Raw genomic sequence first — 19129 nt, 5'->3', positions numbered from 1 at the left:
ATTAAGAAATAAGATATTTTCATGGGAAACCAAAGGTGAACTCGATTGGAAACAGTTGCAGCAGGGGGGCTGAAAGTAAACTTACAATTGTAGCATCTTGGGATAGATGGGGGATGAAATAGAACAGAAAAAGCTTTTTTCCAATATCCCAGTGATACAAATACAGTAATCGAGCTTGTAAGGTAAGGTAAGGTTGCAGGATCAAAGGTTCGTCCCTCAAGTTTCCTCTCTTTCGCCAACTCGGTCCTGGCCGCGGTTCTTGGCGGTTAAACTCGACGGTGGGGTAGCAGTGGTCTGCCGCTGCCAATGGTGGTGTAGCTACTACCACCACGTTGGTACTAAATTATGTAGCATAATGGTGAGAAACAGAGAGAGAGAGAGCTGCCAAAGGAAATGAGAGAGAAAGCGAAAGGACGAAGGGCACAGAAGCACTTTTCCCGCTCTATTCGTCAATGTCACGACCTGCGCCTCCTTTCGGAATATCATAATAATAGTTAAAGTAATTCCTTTAATTTTATTCGACCATTTTTCACGAAATTTTTCATGCCCAATTACGCGAGTCTTTCAATTTGCACGCGAAACGTAGAAATTATTGATTTGTAGTAATAATCTTTTCTTGCAGTTACGCTCGCGCGTTTGGTACCTGAGGTCGTTAACAGTTTTCTTCATAGTATTTTGCGGAGATTATTGTTTCAGATTGCAATCGACGATCGTTATGTCCATTTTTTTTAAAAAAGAAAACGCACTTGTGTAAAAGCAAACGTGTGTTCATATCTCTCGCGCTATAAACATTAATAAGGATCAGTTGCCGGTGTCGCGTCGTCACTTCCATGACTTTATTTTATGTTAGAAAAGCACGAGGGAAGTGCTACGTAAGAGACAGCAACGAGCGCGAATACCCATTCTCGTATCATTCGTCAACGTCACGAATTGTGCCTCTTCGTAAAGCACTGCTCTGGTACTGCAAATGGCGTCGCAAATAGAATCTTATTTATTTGTACGCACGCATTTTCCGCCTCACATTTTATTCACGACAGGTTACAAACCCTCGCGCGATTAATTTTTTGTTAGGCACCACCTCACGGGATTAAAGGTCCAATTGCGCGGAGATACAAAATACATTAAAAAAGGAGCCATGTTTTATAAATTCTCTCTTCTTTCTCTGAAATTTCATGTTAAAGTTTCTGCTTCAGACGGAGAGCCACTCAATCTATCATGCCGTCCAATTTATTGCACATGATAGTTGTTTCATATAATAGATCAGCAAAAGTTATTCATTATATCATTATATTATTAATATTCTACGTATATTAAAATAGAATGGTGCGATAAGAGTAAAACGCGAGATAAAGGATCATGACGGCAACACGGCTACAATGGTATTTCGACATGTGACGTCCATTTCTTTTCAGATTCTCATCGGTTTCACGAGTTTTGCGTGCGTAATTAGCGCGATTGCCATCGGTTGAAATTCGTGTCTCGTCGAGAGAATTCGTGTTACGATGCCTCGATGTGCATGGTATGCTCAGATAAAGCGGCGGGTTCAGTGTCGGGAGGGTCAACTAACTCGACTGAGCAAAGATATTCGAAACTTACACACGCACGTGAAAAAAAAGTCATCAAGATTGCTTTACAACGGTCGAGCGCGCGCATAAATATTCACTTTTATGGAGGGAGAAGCTCGCTCAAGCGAGCAGGATATTCGACTATTTATCAGATCCTCCCATTAGAATGCACAGGCTTGAATTAAACAAAAATATGTTAGAGCAGCAGTGATAACAGCAATTAATCTCACTCGAAGATCCACAAGGAATTTCGCCAGTTATTTCGAATATTCCGTGGTCATTTTCTCATTATGCCACGGAACAACGTGCATGAAATTTAGGAATCTCCGGCGCATAGATATCTCTAACCATGATTAATTACGAGAATGAAATTCGGATAGAAGGTAAACAGGCAGGGGAAAAGGGCGAGAGAGAGAGAGAGAGAGAGGACGAAAAGCACTCGCTCGGGCGTTGGGAAGCATGGGTCAAGTTGTATTTAAAATATTTACACACTTACTCACGGAAGGGGATAATACGTTCCACGCTTAAACAATGGCATACATTATTTCATCCAACACGGTTTCGTGCTCATGTATTTATAACACTGTTACGTGAAGATTAGATGCGCGAAAAGTTGGATACGCTTTCCGGGATACAAGCGGCGACAAAGATGGAATAAATATGCAGAGAGATATTTAAAATCCGATGCAACGTAGTATAAGTCGGTCTCATCAAAGTCGCAAATATCTGACAAAGGATCGTTATGTTCAAGTACCATTTAATATTTATAATTGCCGTAAACATGAATGTTATTTCTGCAAGGAGGTGCATGCAGATTGACCTTTTTACAGAGCCCCAGCTTTAGCTTATCAAATTTTCAAAAGAGTCGCTCTCCCCATTTCTCGAAATGTTCGAAATCCATTAGTTTTCCATGGTATTTCGCAAAGTACATTCTACGAGAAGAGTATACGGAAGTTGTGCTTCTTTCAGAAAACCCAACCGTCAATTCAACGAACGCCGTAAGAAGAATTTTGTTGGCGCTTCGCATATCTTCTACATTTCTGTAAGACGTATTATACAAAAGATTTATTCGGGGATCAGCAAAGTTTATATCTCACAGTATAGAATATCATGAAATTAATTACACGGTGATGTTATTAAAACTCATCATAAATCGCGTTATCTGACGTTGAGCCTGCTTTGACTCCATTTCACAGCGTTACGAGGCAATTCATTGTTCCTGTTCACTCGCGCGTTTAACCGTCACTGGTCTTTTTCTGCTCCACTTCTACTTTGCTTTTCCCACGTAATTAATTAGGGAAGTAATATCAGCAAGTATGAGCCGCGAGTTGTTTGCGCCGGTTACACAAGCGCAATCGGCGCAAATTCTCACGGGGCCAGCAAAACTATGTTCCTAAAAGGCTGAGAGAGAAAGAGAGGAAAATTTTCTTCCGTTTCGGTTTACATCCAATTGCACGTAGAGGTAATAGTTTTCTTTTCCTTTTTTTTCCTTCTTTCTACAAATAACTCGAATAGGCCGCTAGGAAGTAATCCTTGAACATTAGCAGATGCTAAGCGTGGCATTTTCGACGTAGTGCGTTTTCTTAAATTGACCGCCACCCTTATTACAAAACTGACCTATAATTTCAGCGTGGCAAAAACCACAGATTATACCGTTACGAGGTCATTAATTTTTCCCCGCTCTCCCCCATGTTTTTCTCTCTTCCCCTCTGCACCGCGATTCCCCCTGGTTCCAGCCTGGTATAATTAATTTCGGGAATTACTTTGCTAATCGCTAGTATAAACTGTAATAGCACGTGTCACTGGCACGACTGTAATCAACGAAAATATTTATCTCCCAGTAAGATTCTCTGGCTCAATTTTCAAAGTGAATAATTAGTAACATGTACATTTGATTACTTGCACAAATGTGTTACGAAAATGATTAATCAAATGTAATCAACGTGTCGCGATACTTTTCGCGCGTGAATCAGTTTTCCGTTCCGAAAAGTCGGCTGAGTCCGCTTTCAAGTTCCACGCGAGATCACATTCGACAGTGACATACGATCCTCGCTTCCGAAAGAAATAGGTATTTTCACACATTTTTCTGGCAGTATTGCCCCGATACCGACTACTATGTCTCAAAGTATTTTTCTCTACGGTAGTAATGAACATTGTGTCTCTGCGGAGACGTCGTTACAGGTCTACGAGATTAAAACCGAGAAAGAAGAGGCCGGTGTACGCCGGTGTTGAGGCGGAAGGGTCCGCATGGTTCGGCGCTCGCCAGTCCCATTAGTTCACGTCAGAAACCGCGTAATTCGTACAAAGTATCCCGTTATGACTATTTACTTTTCCCCACGCACTTTTCCAGCGTTTCCACGTCCATGCGCGGATGATTAATCTCGCGGGAGTTATGCGCCTCTAAATATGGATCTCAATTTGTGTCCGTCACTCGCAGGCGCTTAATCGTTCGAAATTTAGTCGGATGGATGATCAGGGGTAATATCGGAAAGGGAACAAAAGGCCGCCCCAAGTGCAATCAAGAGCATTACGTGCGCTCGTATCGTATTTTCTATCGGCGCAAATTCTTCATCTCTCGCACGAGTAACGGTGCAATTTCTAATAAGCACATTCACGCTTACATGCTCTTGCAAAAACGAAGACACTCATGTTTCCGGGAAAGCCATGGAAATGAGAAACCTCGGCAATCGATCGTTATCACGCCGCGGCGGAGCTCGAGTTAGACGAAAGACGATCGGCGAACAAATTTCGCGGTGACTAGCGTGGTTCAAATCGAGTTTAAAGTTTCGACGAGTAGTCCCACGGATGTTAAGTACGTCTAACTGGCGCTTAACTCCCGGAAGGCGCGACGGCTCTTCCTTCCGTCAGATTAGAGCTGCTATGAAACATCGAATTAGTACCCCGTCAGTTTCCGCGTTAGTTGCTTCGCATATGATAAATCCTATGTTCTTCGTGTACATTTCTTTACGTTATTCTCATAATGTCCCCTTGTAACGCTGCAAAGTGTAAAAAGTGCTTCAACTTTTTTTTATTTATTATCTGTTCGGGATAATAAATAAAAACTCTTTTGTGCGATACGTTGCGCTACATTGTATCATCGTGCATTGGCACGTAATCATAGGATATATAGATTTCCTCGATAATTTTTATTCCGCCCGAAAGTATTCGCGGAAATTTATATCACCCTTGTAATACCGTAGACGACGATTCCTGCCAGGCGGCTGGTCGAGGGTGAAGTTCGTTATTGCATATTATTACATTTTCTCAGGCGGATACTAACGGTACATCGAATTTAAAGTTTCGAGAAGTTCTCGAAACGCTAAATTCGCCTAAAGCGCCGCTTAAACTCCCGCAAGAGACGCGACGCACTTCGTCATCGTCCATGTCGGATTAACGACGTTGCGAGACGTCAAATTACTTTCGTGTTACTTTTTGCAGCAGGTGTAATCCACAGGGGTTGCTGGGATACGCTGGAGGAATAACGTACGCGTTTGCACGTACGGACGAGGATTGGCATCCCATTGTTCGTCCAGTTTTGCACGTCAGAGGCGCCCAACGTGCGAACAAACCTATGTTTTCCAGCCAATTAGGTTGTCCGGCTATTTTTCTGAAAAATTTATCGGAGTTCCGATAAATCGCGCGAACCAGAAATTTTCTTCTTGTCGACAAAAGTATCGTAAATAACAAAGAGAGAAAGAGAGAGAAGCGGCTAAAAATTGTAACATCTGCTCCACTTGCTGCATTTAGATGAATGCGATTTACCGTACTTCGTAGCGCTGATTACCGCTTTTCCAACGATATCACAGCAGCAAGGTGGATTTGCGAGAGCGGCTTTATTTTGCAAAAATCTGGTCCGGATTCTTGAAACGTGAAACTGCAAATATTTTTCTACGACAACACTCGTATCCTCGTTTCTCTCTCGGAAAAATTGTTGTTCCGCGGCTTCGCTAAACTATTCCATATTCGCGTATGATTTTGAACTCGCCTCATTGATCGGCTTAGAGGAATGCCATGGGTTAGGGTAAAGCGGATTAATCGAATACGCGCCATTTTAAAATCTGTTACAACGTGATAAAAGATACAAGCGGTAAAATAGCTAAAACGTTTCGGATTTCACATGATATCGTGTTATACATGTGTACAACGAAACGTGTTTTATTATTTCGCTGTCAAGAAGAACTGAACAAAAATCCTTACACGGACACGCATCGTCAGAGCGCTATCGTAATACGCAAAAGCTGAAGTAGTGTCTCGTGATACGTGTGAATCATAAATTTACATCCCGATTATCATAGGTGCGTATTAGAGCGCATCTTGGCGTCACTCTGGAAATTTGGCACTCGTGCCGAAAAATTGTATACGCGATTCAGCTTTGCGGTTTCCTCTTTTATCAGATTGTTTCCGATTGCTGGCCCGTGATCGATTCGACTATCCGAATATCGTGATTCTTTGGCTTCGGCGTTAGATATTGGTGCCTCGATAAGGCCGCTGCAGATTTCGTGCCGAGGCGTGATTGCCCGAGGATGATATCGGATCCATCTTCTTCGGGCGTGAAGAACTCGGAGGAGCAACCAAGTTGGCTTTGGGCTCCGTATATGGAACGTTTTCGTGCGAGATTTTACGAAGACTCCGCTTCAGAAAAATCTCGGGGATCATACGAAAATCATATAACGTCGAAGACGTTATTTATTTTATCAGGGCGATCGCGCGTTATGCACCATGGCTGCTGTTTCACGATACATCGAACCATTAATTAGCTAGTTCCTAGTCTAATTAACGAATTTTATTCGCAAACATTCGGATATCGTTTCCGCATATGGTACAACAAACAGTATAAACCATTATATAAGTCTGCAAACAGAGCGATACCAAATATTTCATATTGCCATATTTACCGATACAGTTGACCATGCTAGTACAGTAAATGGATTATTTTTATTACGTTTGCTGCGGCGCGGTCTGCTTTCTATTTGCCAATAATAATCTGTATTTTCGACTATTTTTGCTGCCGCTGTGGATGATTAAAAGAGGGAAATCTCGTGAAAAGATCCTTCTTCAGCGTCTTTCGAGAGACTTTTGCTTTGATATGAAGCAAATGATATTTTATGCAACTTGTAAAAACTTTTCGATTGCAGTATTGCACTCATACAGTCTCCAAAATCTTGTTTCTAGACAAGCATTGGAAACTTGCAATAATATACTTTGGATAAACAGACTGAAATTCTTAAACTAGAAGTTCTCCCTCGATGTCTCGTAATCTTCTCCGTCAACGTTAATAATGATTATATAATAATAATTGTACGCGGTGGTAAGATTAAATTTTAGAATTGCAAAACACAGTTACTATCTCTTTTCGCGTTTCCGAAGCAGTTACTTATCGCAAATTTCATCTCTGTGCCAACGAAACAATTATTTTGCTCCCATAACTAAAATTAAATCAGCTTTGGCGTTTAGTTAATGCAGATTCATGCTCACCGATTTCCGCGGCTGCGTGAGCGTTTTTGCCGGCGCAGCGTATTCTAGATTGCTAATAAAATTAAGTCCCGCCGACCAATACTTTCGCGTCAGCCGTGAAATATTTCCTTGCGCCGAGTTTCCAGCGAGGATGGGAAAAAGGGGCATTAGCGTTGCACGATTCACCGATATGATTCAAGCATTTTTCAGCACAAGGAATATCGAGTTAAATTTAATGCAATTTCACGTTACATTATTCCGATAATCTTATCGCGCGTCATTGCCCATTAAACTTGTGAAGAAGGCTTTTATCTTTTGCTCGTCCGTGTCGCGGACCGACTAATTAATTTATTACATTAGTCGGCAGCTGAGAATTATTTATATAATGTTGTTATCGCGATATAAATATGTGCTATCAATTGCAATGTTATTATTATAAAAATTATTATTATATCAAAGTATTATACGAATATCGAAGTATTATAAGGAGAAAGAAATCGAAATTTATTATTTATTCGCTCTTTACATTATTTTCATGTATTTATATATACTTGAAACTATAAATATTAGAATTTGATCGCGTCTAAGAAAGTCTCAGATATTATAATATTTTCAGATTTAGTCACGAATAGATTCGTCTCTCTCTCGGGTGGATTTGTCTCATCTCAGTAATATTTTAATTTCTATATCCGATTTTGCGAATGAGAGTAATCGTTTTTATACTATCCTAATATATATTCAAAGCTACACTTTCATAATTTTATACCTGCTTTATTTAATATTCAACACTCTTGCGAGAAAATGTTACATGGCATATCTTGAAACTCGAATATTCCCCAATTCCTTTCTTGCCTGATGTTCCATCAATAACTGATCGCTAAGCATTTTCGTATGTTTAATATATTCAGTCGTTTCTGCTCCCGCGTCAGAATCAATCATACGCACATACATCATGCAGACAACAGAATACATACATATATGCTCGTATATTCGCGACATCGTACATTCTACAGTGTTGTATGTGCATATATATAGTTATAATATGCGATGAGTGTAAAACAGTGTACTCACAAATATTGCATTGGCGTTTTCTTCTTCTTCTTGTTCTTCTTCTTTTATAATTTCTAATTTGGATTGAAACACAGTATCCCAGTTTCTGTAGCTGACATACTATTTCTGATCATGTGGCACTGTATTCGATACCTGTATTCGTTCGTTTTCAAACAGATTCCGAGCTTATATCAACACCACTCCGTATGTGTCTGTCATACGGAGTAATCATATCGGTGAAAGGTACTGCAGACGTTGGTCAGACCAGACTGCCGTGCATTCGCGAGTGTCAGCGTACGCGACCAATAAAAGAGAATGATCATTTGTGTCATCCCAATGTCTTGCTTGAAAATGAGCGCATGATTGTGTCTACGTTAGAAAGCAATTTAACTGGAGTTGATGACCATTATACCCTTAATTGGAAGTATCGTTCGAAGACGATTAGGCGTAATGAATCAAACGCTCGCAAGAGCGTATATTATTAACTAATCAAATATATAGAAGACGTCGATTAAGGAAGATTTATTAAATTAAATAGTAAGACAAATTGCAAGTAAGACATAACTACTTGGAAGAATATCGATCTTTTAGAGTCGCGTTTAGTGTTTCATTAATATTTGTGAATCTTGATATTAATTAAATAATACAATTATTATATAGAATTTCTATTCAAACTATTGTGATAAGAGCCTAGTGATGGCTCTTCCAATCATTACGTGGCATAAGAATCTCTATAACGTATAATGAACGTTTAGATATCGTGAACAGTCTAACGACCGGAACCAGTAGACAAGGAGGAAACTTTAGTACTCCTGAGTGTGCTCCAAAGTCGGTTCTAAGACGTTATTGAGGAACGCGTATTATCGATAACCGAATAGTATTTGTGACCACTCGAAAGGATTCACGCAAAGGCAGAGCCGATAAAAGTTTACTTGAAACAGCGTAGACGTCTCACGAGTTTATTGATCCATTAAATGATTCGGTAAATGCGCGATATCTATGAATTTATATTTGCGGAACGCACTAAAATAATAGGATGTTTTGAGAATGCCGCACGTTTGAAAGGTCTATAAATTTCGAACCGGATCTAAATGGAAATATGGATTTGAATAAAAGTTTGTGTGGCGGACTGGACACTATATCACTTTTAAAATAAATAACTTATACAAACACGTGGCATTCACACTCGGTCCAAATTTGTCTGTTGAAAATCGATCGTAGCGATATCGCGTATTTTTCCGTTATATATAGGCAACTTTACACGATGCGATGCGGCCGCGTGAACATTTATTCCGAGTATAGCAAATCGTATGCGAGTTTGCGCGTGAATGTGCGAATCTGCGGACCGTTTTGCGGCTACAGAATGCCATTTCGACTTCCGGCATAAGTGGATACCGGGGATATCGTTGAACAGCTTTAACGAGGCAGACGATCGCTGCCCCGAAGTACGGAAGTTCGACATTCTCGAGTGAGCTAGAAGCCTGCCTTAAGCCGCTATTACTCGATTCGCCCTACACACGAAGCTTCTAAGTCTCCTTATGTGGAAAGTGAAGCGCGAGTTGATTCGATGCAAAGGATGCAACGGAGGCCTCTTCTTATTACACGTATAGCGCGATATTGCCAGTTGTCCACGTCCATCATCGGGTTACGTTACGTCTTCCGGGTTTTGTCTTCCGCGCTACAGCGCGAGATCAGAGCTTATCAGAGCAGTTGGAGATTCGGTATAACGAGCGTTAATAATGAGCTTTGCGCAGAGGCGGCATCACGCCCGGTCGACAACGAATGCGTCGAGCATACGTTACATGGCAAATGATGTAGATAAGAGCCTTTTGACTAATTTCGCAGGTCGTTTTACCGGAACATAGCGAGCTGATCTACGAGACCCAAATGATAGTCTGGTATCGTGGAACGGCTTTAACGAGGCAGACAGGCGCTTCTAGTTCGCAAGCTGGGAAGTTTAACAACCTCGGAGAGAGCGGGCTTCTAGCGGGATCTTAAACCCTTATTACGGTACACGTACATCGGTAAGACAGCTTTCGAAAGTCTGACCTCTCGAACAAAGGCTTTATCTGTCAAGCACAGAGCAAGTTGGACGTAGATTCATCCAGTTGGCCATAATCTCGCTGGTCAGACTCGTCTCTTTGCATATCGCACGCTATATTTACTTGAGCAAACTTTTATATACGCCTAATCGTCACGCTCTTGCAAAATACTTGCAGAAAAATTGAAGGATTGACAATACGGATTCGAGTGGAATCGAGCTATCCAATGTCCCCAAATTTTATTTTTTATCGAAATGAAATGAACGGGATGAAAGAAAATATACGGTACGTCACAATTAATATCGCGACACTTTAGTGGAAAAATTTGGTAGCTCAGTTGTTAAGCTAGCAATTGTCACACGCGATATCGCATGGTTTAAAAGTGCTGGTGCTGGTGCCGGCACGTGATGAACGTGACACACTCGAGCGTAATAAGAGTTCATCAACTTTCAGCCGTCTAATCTTCTCACACTGAACTTCCGATGAGAATTATGGCGATGTATAGACCGCGGAAAATGAAAACCAACGAGGACCAGCCGTACGTGTCGCGAATAATGGAAAAGCTCGAGCGCTTGTTGCCTCGAAGCGCACTAATGACGCACGAGTCGGACTAATCATCACCGGGCCATTGATCGATGGATAAGGAAGTAATACGAACGGAAATCGAGAATCGACATAGTTATCAACTACGGGAACCAAAACATTTCCTATCAATCATTCGCATTGGGGACGTTTATTAATTACTGAGAGCTCATCTTAATTTTGACGAGAAGCGCAACGTACAATTAGCTGTATTACGTATCTAGAAAATGCTTCAACCATTAATGTTTTCTCTTTCGCAACAACGAAATTCGTCTTTGCACAGCGCTTTGCAAAGTTTTTTTTCAGTTTATCGAAACGCGATCGAACTGATCGTTGGGGTACGTAATGTTCCAATCATCAGTTCTTTTTCATTCGTTCATTCTGGTCCACGATTCAGACGTTTAATTTAATATAATCTATTTCAAAGGCAGTTAGCATATCGCCATTAACAGCAATAATCCGTCTGCAATACGCTATAGACCCCTGTGTAATGAAATTAATAATTATCGTGTCAATACATTAAGAGATGATATTAATAATTAGACATGTAGAATAAAGTGTTTCACGTATTATATTGGCAAGCACAATACGCGTAATATCTGGCTATTTACGCACAAACGAAATGAACCGCGTTGATTATCGTAGCAGTTAGAGATCGTATTTGTTGGACTGACAGCAGAGTGCACTAGTCACGATCAGGCAGTATTTATTCGCGTAGCTATTTACACAAACGTGAGCTCTTGCGGCCGCTTCTTGTTGACTGTTGATTGTTCCGGCGAAAATAAAGGTATGCAGCAATTATGCGAATAAAGTGACGCCTGATCCAAGTCCACAATTTTGCCTTGTCTGTATCAATCGCAGCCGGTGCGCGGAACGTCGTCGCTGCGTCTTGACAATGTTGAATTTTATTAACGGGACGATAAATGCTATCACACACACACACGTGTGTGTGTGCTCCGTCAGTAATGATCGCCAAGCATAGCAAATCGATGGATGCAACAGATGGCATTATTTCGTCAAAAGCAAATTGGCACGTGTATAAATTTGCTTCGTGTGTGCGCGTAACACCTCGAGGAAATAATTAAATGACACATTGACGATAAACTATCATGTCGCGTCGCGCAACCAGTGCGTTTAAATGCTTGAAATTACTTGACAACATCGTTATAATCGATGGCGTTTAGGAAAATATAATGGATTTTAATCTCAGTTAAATCGCGCAAATTGGCTCATTTGTCAGCCCCTTTTACGTTTGCAAATCCATTAAAAAGAAAAAGTGGACGAAAATTACGCGTATACTGCCGAGAGTGTCATTGGATTTCAGAATTATTTTCGACAATTATATCTTTCCATTTTCCAATTGAACATGATGCACTGTAATCGACAATGCATTGCGTTTCATCGATAAAATGTACAATATAGTATAAAATAATATAAAATAATATAAAAAATGCACGCTACATATTTATTAAAATGCATTTTTTATTGATAAAATTATATACATACAGTATACACACATACACACACACACGGGCGCATATACAGGTGCAGGCAAGAAAAAATTGTTCCTCATATAAAAAACAAATTTCGCACGCTTTCTCATATGCAAGACGTATTTATGCAGGGAAATTTGAATAAATGTGCAGTACGACCCAGTTTTTTTTAAAGCAATTCCGCTGTATAGGACGTTACACTATCGCGTTGTATCTTGGTGTACTGCACTTTAACAGTCATGCGTTACGATGGATTCAGCTCAAAATTCTGCAAAAAGCTACGCAATCAACCGAGTTACTGTACAACGAAGTGCGATGTATGATCTACCTGACGAATGAAAAATGGAAACAAACGAAATTAATATGATGTTACCGCAGGCAAATAAAATACTCTATGACGTAATTCGTCAATATCAGCGCATCGAGTGGTGTGTTACACGATCTCGATGATGAAACGAAAAAGATTTCCCGACCTATACATCAGATAGATCGCCGTTTCTAATCCAATTGGGGATTATACGTGATGATATGTCGCATTCAGAAACTTTGTACATTCTGCGGCGTGACATTGGCATTAAACGCCATCGATGTGCACGGCTCTCTCTTCGCATGTGTGCGTCTGTCGTACATGCGGAAGCATGCAGGCATCCAGAATGTTGCTGACTCTGTGACACGGATTCAAACGTTATTTGCCGCGGTAGGCGGTGTCCCCGAAAACACCGCTTTAAAGTCGTGCTCGCGGCTAAAGTAAATTTCGCGTGTCCCAGGAGCGGCACCAACTACGACTGGATGTTCAGCAATGAGTAAGCGATGCGTGAAGCTACGCCGTACAGGCGTCGCGCCCGGGAGCAACCCCTATTTGTATTACCGTACCGCGCAGCCATAGTGCATACCGCATACTAAGGCTAGACATATGTACAGTCACGAATGTACAAATGTCGCAATCTAATATCGTAGTATCCGAGACTCCTGTCTCGAAGGCAGGTCTTTTTGTCCTTTATTCGAATTCGCGACGTGCAACATCTTGATCCATTCACGTCTCTGCGCGTAGAGTCCAATCAAATAATGTAGATAATATGGTAGCAATCCTTTTTCCTGGCAGGCGGAATACCTTGGTCTCCTGCTCCACGTGGTTGCATTCGTCAAATTTATCGTGATTATCGTTTCGGTCCTCTCGCTCGTGCCATCCTCGCGAATCGAATCGTGCTGCGAGATGTGCACGTCGAAACAATTTAATGAGAAGCAACAATGAGAGAACACTCCCTAACTGCGAACGCACGATATATTAGGAGTGTGATTTAGTTTTGAGGGTTTTGCAACAGATGGCTGTAGTGTCAGTTTGTTCCAATAGCTGTTTCGATAACTGTTGTTTCTTACAGTCTTGACATTATCCATGACATTTAGTAGCATTATAGCAATAGATGCAATAACAGTCGTGTTTATATCATCGTAAAAATGCAACTTCCGAAACAGCGTTTTCGACGTGCGTTGCTTTTGTTTTTTAATCAAAAGAAAACTGCGGCTGACGGTTATAGAATTCTTGTGGAAACTTATGGTGATTCTGCCCCATCAATTAAGACGTGTGAATACTGGTTTAGACGCTTTAAAAGTGGTGAAGGACAAAGAACGCTCGGGACATCGGGAAAATGCAGATTTGCAAGCATTATTGGACGAAAATCCAACACAATGCACTTCAGAACTTGCCAGAGCATTAAATGTTGATCGTACAACAGTTACGAAACATTTACATGAAATGGGAAAAATTCAGAAAGAAGGGAAATGGGTTCGACATGAATTATCGGAAAGTGCCATTGCGAACCGGTTGAACATTTGCATTTCGTTGATCGCCAGGCAAAAAAAGAAGAGTCTTTTGTCTCGGATCGTTACTGGGGATGAAAAGTGGATCCATTTTGATAATCCCAAACGCAGAAAATCATGGGTGGATCCAGGCGAACCATCAACATCCACTCAGAGACGCAATATTCACGGTTCAAAAGTAATGCTCTGTATTTGGTGGGATAGTGTACTATGAGCTGTTAAACCGCATGAGACTGTCACGGCTGATCGTTATCGACACCAATTGTACAAGTTGAAGCAAGCATTGGACCAAAAACGACCAGCAATTGCGAGTAAACGACGGAAAGTGATTCTTCTTCGTGACAACGCTCGACCTGACGTTGCGTTATCAGTGAAACAAACACTATTAGAGCTTGAATGGGAAGTCTTACCGTATCCCGCGTATTCTCCGGACATTGCTGCATGCGATTATTATTTGTTCCGGTCGATGCAACACGCTTTAGAGGATACACACTTTCATAATTTCGAAGTGCGAAAATTCGTTGACGAATGGATCACCTCAAAAGAAGAGTGATTTTATCGTGGTGGAATCTATCTCTTGCCAGAAAGATGGGAAAAAGTGATAGAAAACGAAGGAAAATATTTTGATTAAGGTATTCATTCATTATCATATTGAAATACATGCGTTTTTGAGCAAAAAAACCCTCAAAACTAAATCACACCCCTAATATACCACGGGAGCTCACAGCTTTTAATCGTAACCGTGCCGGTTTAACCATCCGGCGAACTCGCCGACGTATTCGAAACTGAAACCATTTCCATGTAATCCTCGAAACTCCGCACCCCTCGGTTTCCATATGCATGTCCGATTATTCGGCGTCGCTAATTATTTCCCGTTTCTTTCTGAAAATAATCCGTAAATGGGGGGGGGGGGTGCGAAAGATGCACGGGGAAACGTCCGCGTGTCGCCATCGTGCACGGTCGTTAGCGTACGATCCGTCGTAACGTAAGTTTGTTAGCGCACCCCCGCTGGCGCACGGTTGGAACGTAGTCGATGGGCGCGCTCAATCGCGCGTGCAACGGAGCCCGTACTCACGGACAACTTGGCGGTACAACGGATTGCTCCGTTTAGATCCTTACATGCGAAATCCAGAATAGCGATCAATGAGCGGCACGCTGCTCGTTGGGGTTGGCTTGACGCGGGGTTGGCACCGAGGGGGGTGGCACGGGTGGCTGAAGGTTGGCCGCGGCATTCAACGGGGCTAACTCTATCCTGGCAAATTACATTTCCATCCCGCTACGTGATAGGTGCAGCAAACATGCCCGTCAACGTCCGACCGAGTTTCTCGCTGATTAGTTACACTCGACGTGGATTATATTTCCGAAGCAATTAATTAACAAAGTTCCGGCGGGTCGCGTATGTCCGTGCTCGTATGGTCCGTGTACCCGTGGACCGTGTCGCGGTGCGGAGAGATCGCGAGAGTAACCGAGAGAATGTACCGGGGGTGGCGGGGGTGACGGAGGAATGAAATTTCTTGCGGTAGAACGTGCGAGAGAAACCACCATGGCCGGACTTGTCGGGGTATTACGGTTCGCCCTAATGGAAACTGTCACTGAAACGTCCAACGGTAAAGCCGACCGGGCTGACCAATCGCGTACTCGCCTACTTGCGGCGAACGTTCCTACGTATATACGTATGAGAATGACGTAGCCACGGGGCACGCGCGTCATCTTTCCCTTTTAACAATTTTATTATCTCCTCATTTTTGCTATTTCCCTACGCAGAAAAAAAATCCCGCTTACTGCTTATCTCTCCTCGTAAACGCGTGAAAATTTCTTTTTCGATTATCCGCAGTCTGCCTCGCTCGGAGGAAAGAGATATCTGGAAGCGATAGTGGGTAATCAGCAGCGCGTACGATTCTGAAATTACATTGTAAATCCAAAATTAAAGTACAGAGTTGCATTACAATTTTTCATATTTTTCGTCAGGCACTGATCGTGATGGTACCAGGTGTTCCCGATGACAGTTCTCAACTCGGTCTTGCTCCCTTGTATTATGTAACATCATGTAACATTGTGTATCGGCAAATTTCTGACATCTTTTTATTCGAGAATCACCTGCTTAGGATCTTCAATTAAGATACATGCATCGAGCGTTGCGCCCGAAGACGCTTTGGAGATTCTCCCGCGAAATTTTTACTCACCGAATCAGCGATTCTGCCGGCGTAGGAGCCCGTCGCGCGTTGTTATCCTGCGCGATGGCGCGTCGCTGCACATCCGACCGCCTCAAGATCGCCCCGATAACGTGCAACGTCGACGCGCCTGGTAGCGGGAGATCATCCTCGACGCGACGTCGGCTCTCATCTTATCCCACCTTGTCTCACCTTTTCTCTTTCTTTTTTGTTTTCGAAAAAAAACCGCCTGAACCGGAAAACGGTACGCCGGAAATTCTCCGTGAAAATTAATTCCGCGTGTCTTCCGGGCGGTCCGAGAGGAGATCTCCGCTTTGCCTCTCCACTTGAAACTCGCGCGACGGCGCAACGTGCGACGAGCAGAAAGGAGGAAGAGGCAGAGAGAGAGGAAGGGAAAAAGGTAGGAACGACGTTATACGCGCGGTTGCCAGTCGCAGACTGAACTCACGATCCGCGAGTAGCATCGATTTCGGTGGAGGAAAGAGGGGTAGCCAAAGAGGGGGGGAGCAGCACCGTGGAACGTAGGAGGGACGCGGCGGACGCTTGGCGTGAGGGCAGGCAGGTGAATCGAGGGATGGAGCGCGACGAGAGGAACAGTCAGCCTATATGCGTATCGCGCCAAGCGAACCGGCCCGGACGCTTATATCGTCCGGCCGGCCACCGACTAGTCCACCACGAGTAGAAAGCGCCAGCATATACTCGGACGAGCTAGCGCTCGCCGCTTCTGCAAAGGCTTAACATCCGCGTAGATGATTCCGCCTGAAGTTAGCTGTCCAAGCGTGAGTGAGCGCGCGCGCGATCCACTGACCGCCGCACAGTGGGCTAAACTCGAAAAAAGCTGGCCAAAAGTAATAACTCGAAAACATGACGTTTTAGAAAAAAATGTTTCAAATAAAAGTTATAGGGTTTTAAATCAGGTATTAGGTAATAATACTAGTATGACCGTGAATAGCGTTGCCAAAGTCACGCAAAGGTCACCTTGAAGTTTTTAAATGGGAACCTCCAGTTTTCATTAGATATTTTTGTAGCTTACTTCAAGAGCTTTTCAGAACACTATAACAAAGTATTTATCCGTTAAATACTTCGAAGTTATGAAGCTTGAAAGTTACAGTCGCTACCGCGCCGCGTCGTATGTTTCGCGGCATTTAAAAATTTCACGGTGATCTGTACATGATCTTAACAACACTATCAAGGTCATACTGGTATTGCTACGTAATGCTTCACTTAAAAACCTACAACTTTCATTTCAAACATTTTTTACCAAAACGCCAAATTTTCAAGTTATTACGATATGAAAATTAAAATGAAACATCCTGTATATAACGCAAAAGTGTGCGTTGGTGTGCACAATTCAAACGGAAATACTTAGTTTGAATCCTACACAAGATGATAAAACAAGAATCCCAAACAGCCTTTTACAGCTATTTAAAAAAAATGATATTGAACTTTACTTCTTTCTTATATTTTAAGAAACCAAAAACTTAGATTAACACAAATTGATGAACAAACATTTTTAATGGTTATAACTGTTTGGGAAAAGAGTTTCAATTCTATTTATAGAGTAAAAAGCAAAATTACTTGCATCCGCATACAAGAATGTAAGCTATAGCCTATACTCATTCATAATTCGTTTTTCGGAACATTAACGCGTTGCCTCCTATTAATTGTTGATTAATGGGAAGGAAATTTTTCCTACGAAACTCCATTCACATTTTTGAAAATACTGATATCCATGAATCAAAAAAGGTCGAAATGCACAGATTTCCAAGAGTTGAAAAAATTCGACTTTTGGCCAGCTTTTTCGATTCTAGCCCACTGTGCGCCGGGGCGATTCCTGCGACGATTTCCTCCCGATTCTCTTTTCTCTCGAGGTACTTAATTGTTTTCTCATTTGCGTCTCGCATTCTTCCTTGGTTGGAAAGAGCGAGTTGTCCGCGAGCTTTGATTTGCATTATCATAATCAGTTTCGGCTTCCAGGATTTTGGAGCTCCGCGACAATTTTCTTGTCGTTTCGGTTCCAAGGTCAGGTTCTGTCCAAGGAGAACCAAAATGAACCAAAAAGCAAATGAAATGCGATCAATTTATGTTAATGCTAGTCATAAAACGTATAAATACAGGCGTAAAATGTTTAAAATGCAGGCGCGCGATGCGCGGTGCGATGGAAGAAAATCCTATATCTATCTGTCCGTGTTTGTCCGCAAAATTATTGAGATATACATTATTTCTGTATTTAACGGTATTAAGCATAACCACACACGCACGGTATCACCATTGAATCGGAGGAATTATATCGACTTGTGTATCCGAATGTCAATATTTTTGCGGAACGTTTATTATTATCGTAAAATCGCAAAATATATTTGCATCGCGAAATAATTTCCACTCATAAGCGCTCGTTTTACTTTATTTACTTTATTATAAGTGCGTTTTAGAAAAATACCATAATCGATTGACCCCAAACACGCGATGAATGGTCCACTAATGCCCGGGTTCGTTCGTTGCGATTGTCGATCGATGCACGCCGATGACGATAATCATCTATCAACGATGAATTCAACGCACAGAGAATACCCTGTTTAAGCCAGACGAGAATGGATTTATTAATACCGCTAGGAGGATATTGTAACTGCGATTCAAATAATGTGTCCTGTTCTCCTGCAAAAGTTATTTGCTCCAAATTTCTATTTTTTTACCTTTATTTGCAAATCTTTAACTTTTTCGTGTCTAGATGATTATTTTTGCAAATTTCTTTTGACGAAGCATTCGTATAATTTAGTTTGTACATACGTGTTGTTTTTACATTTTATTTATTCATTTGGGCTATCGGTATCAGCATTGAGCATGCTATCCGTTTGATTCTTGGTTATAAAAAATATATATCGACAGGTTACAGTAGATTGCGTAGAAGCTGCAGTTTCATCTGCCGATTGCCATCCGCTAACATTATCAATGCC

General features: G+C 41.9%; 1 protein-coding gene across 1 annotated transcript in view; it reads right to left on the bottom strand.

The window, feature by feature from the left end:
• The window catches only part of LOC105278912 (discoidin domain-containing receptor 2), a 74852-nt gene extending 58217 nt beyond the window's left edge, over positions 1-16635 (bottom strand). The window contains exon 1 of the mRNA XM_011338358.3: positions 16188-16635. The gene's annotated coding sequence lies outside the window, so the exon portion shown is untranslated. The remainder of the gene's footprint in view (positions 1-16187) is intronic.
• Positions 16636-19129: the final 2494 nt, after the last annotated feature.

The sequence above is a fragment of the Ooceraea biroi genome, chromosome 9, assembly GCF_003672135.1.
Source record: "Ooceraea biroi isolate clonal line C1 chromosome 9, Obir_v5.4, whole genome shotgun sequence".
Taxonomy (NCBI): domain Eukaryota; kingdom Metazoa; phylum Arthropoda; class Insecta; order Hymenoptera; family Formicidae; genus Ooceraea; species Ooceraea biroi.
The sequence above is the reverse complement of the archived record's forward strand: the minus strand, read 5'-3'. Positions and strand labels throughout refer to the sequence as shown.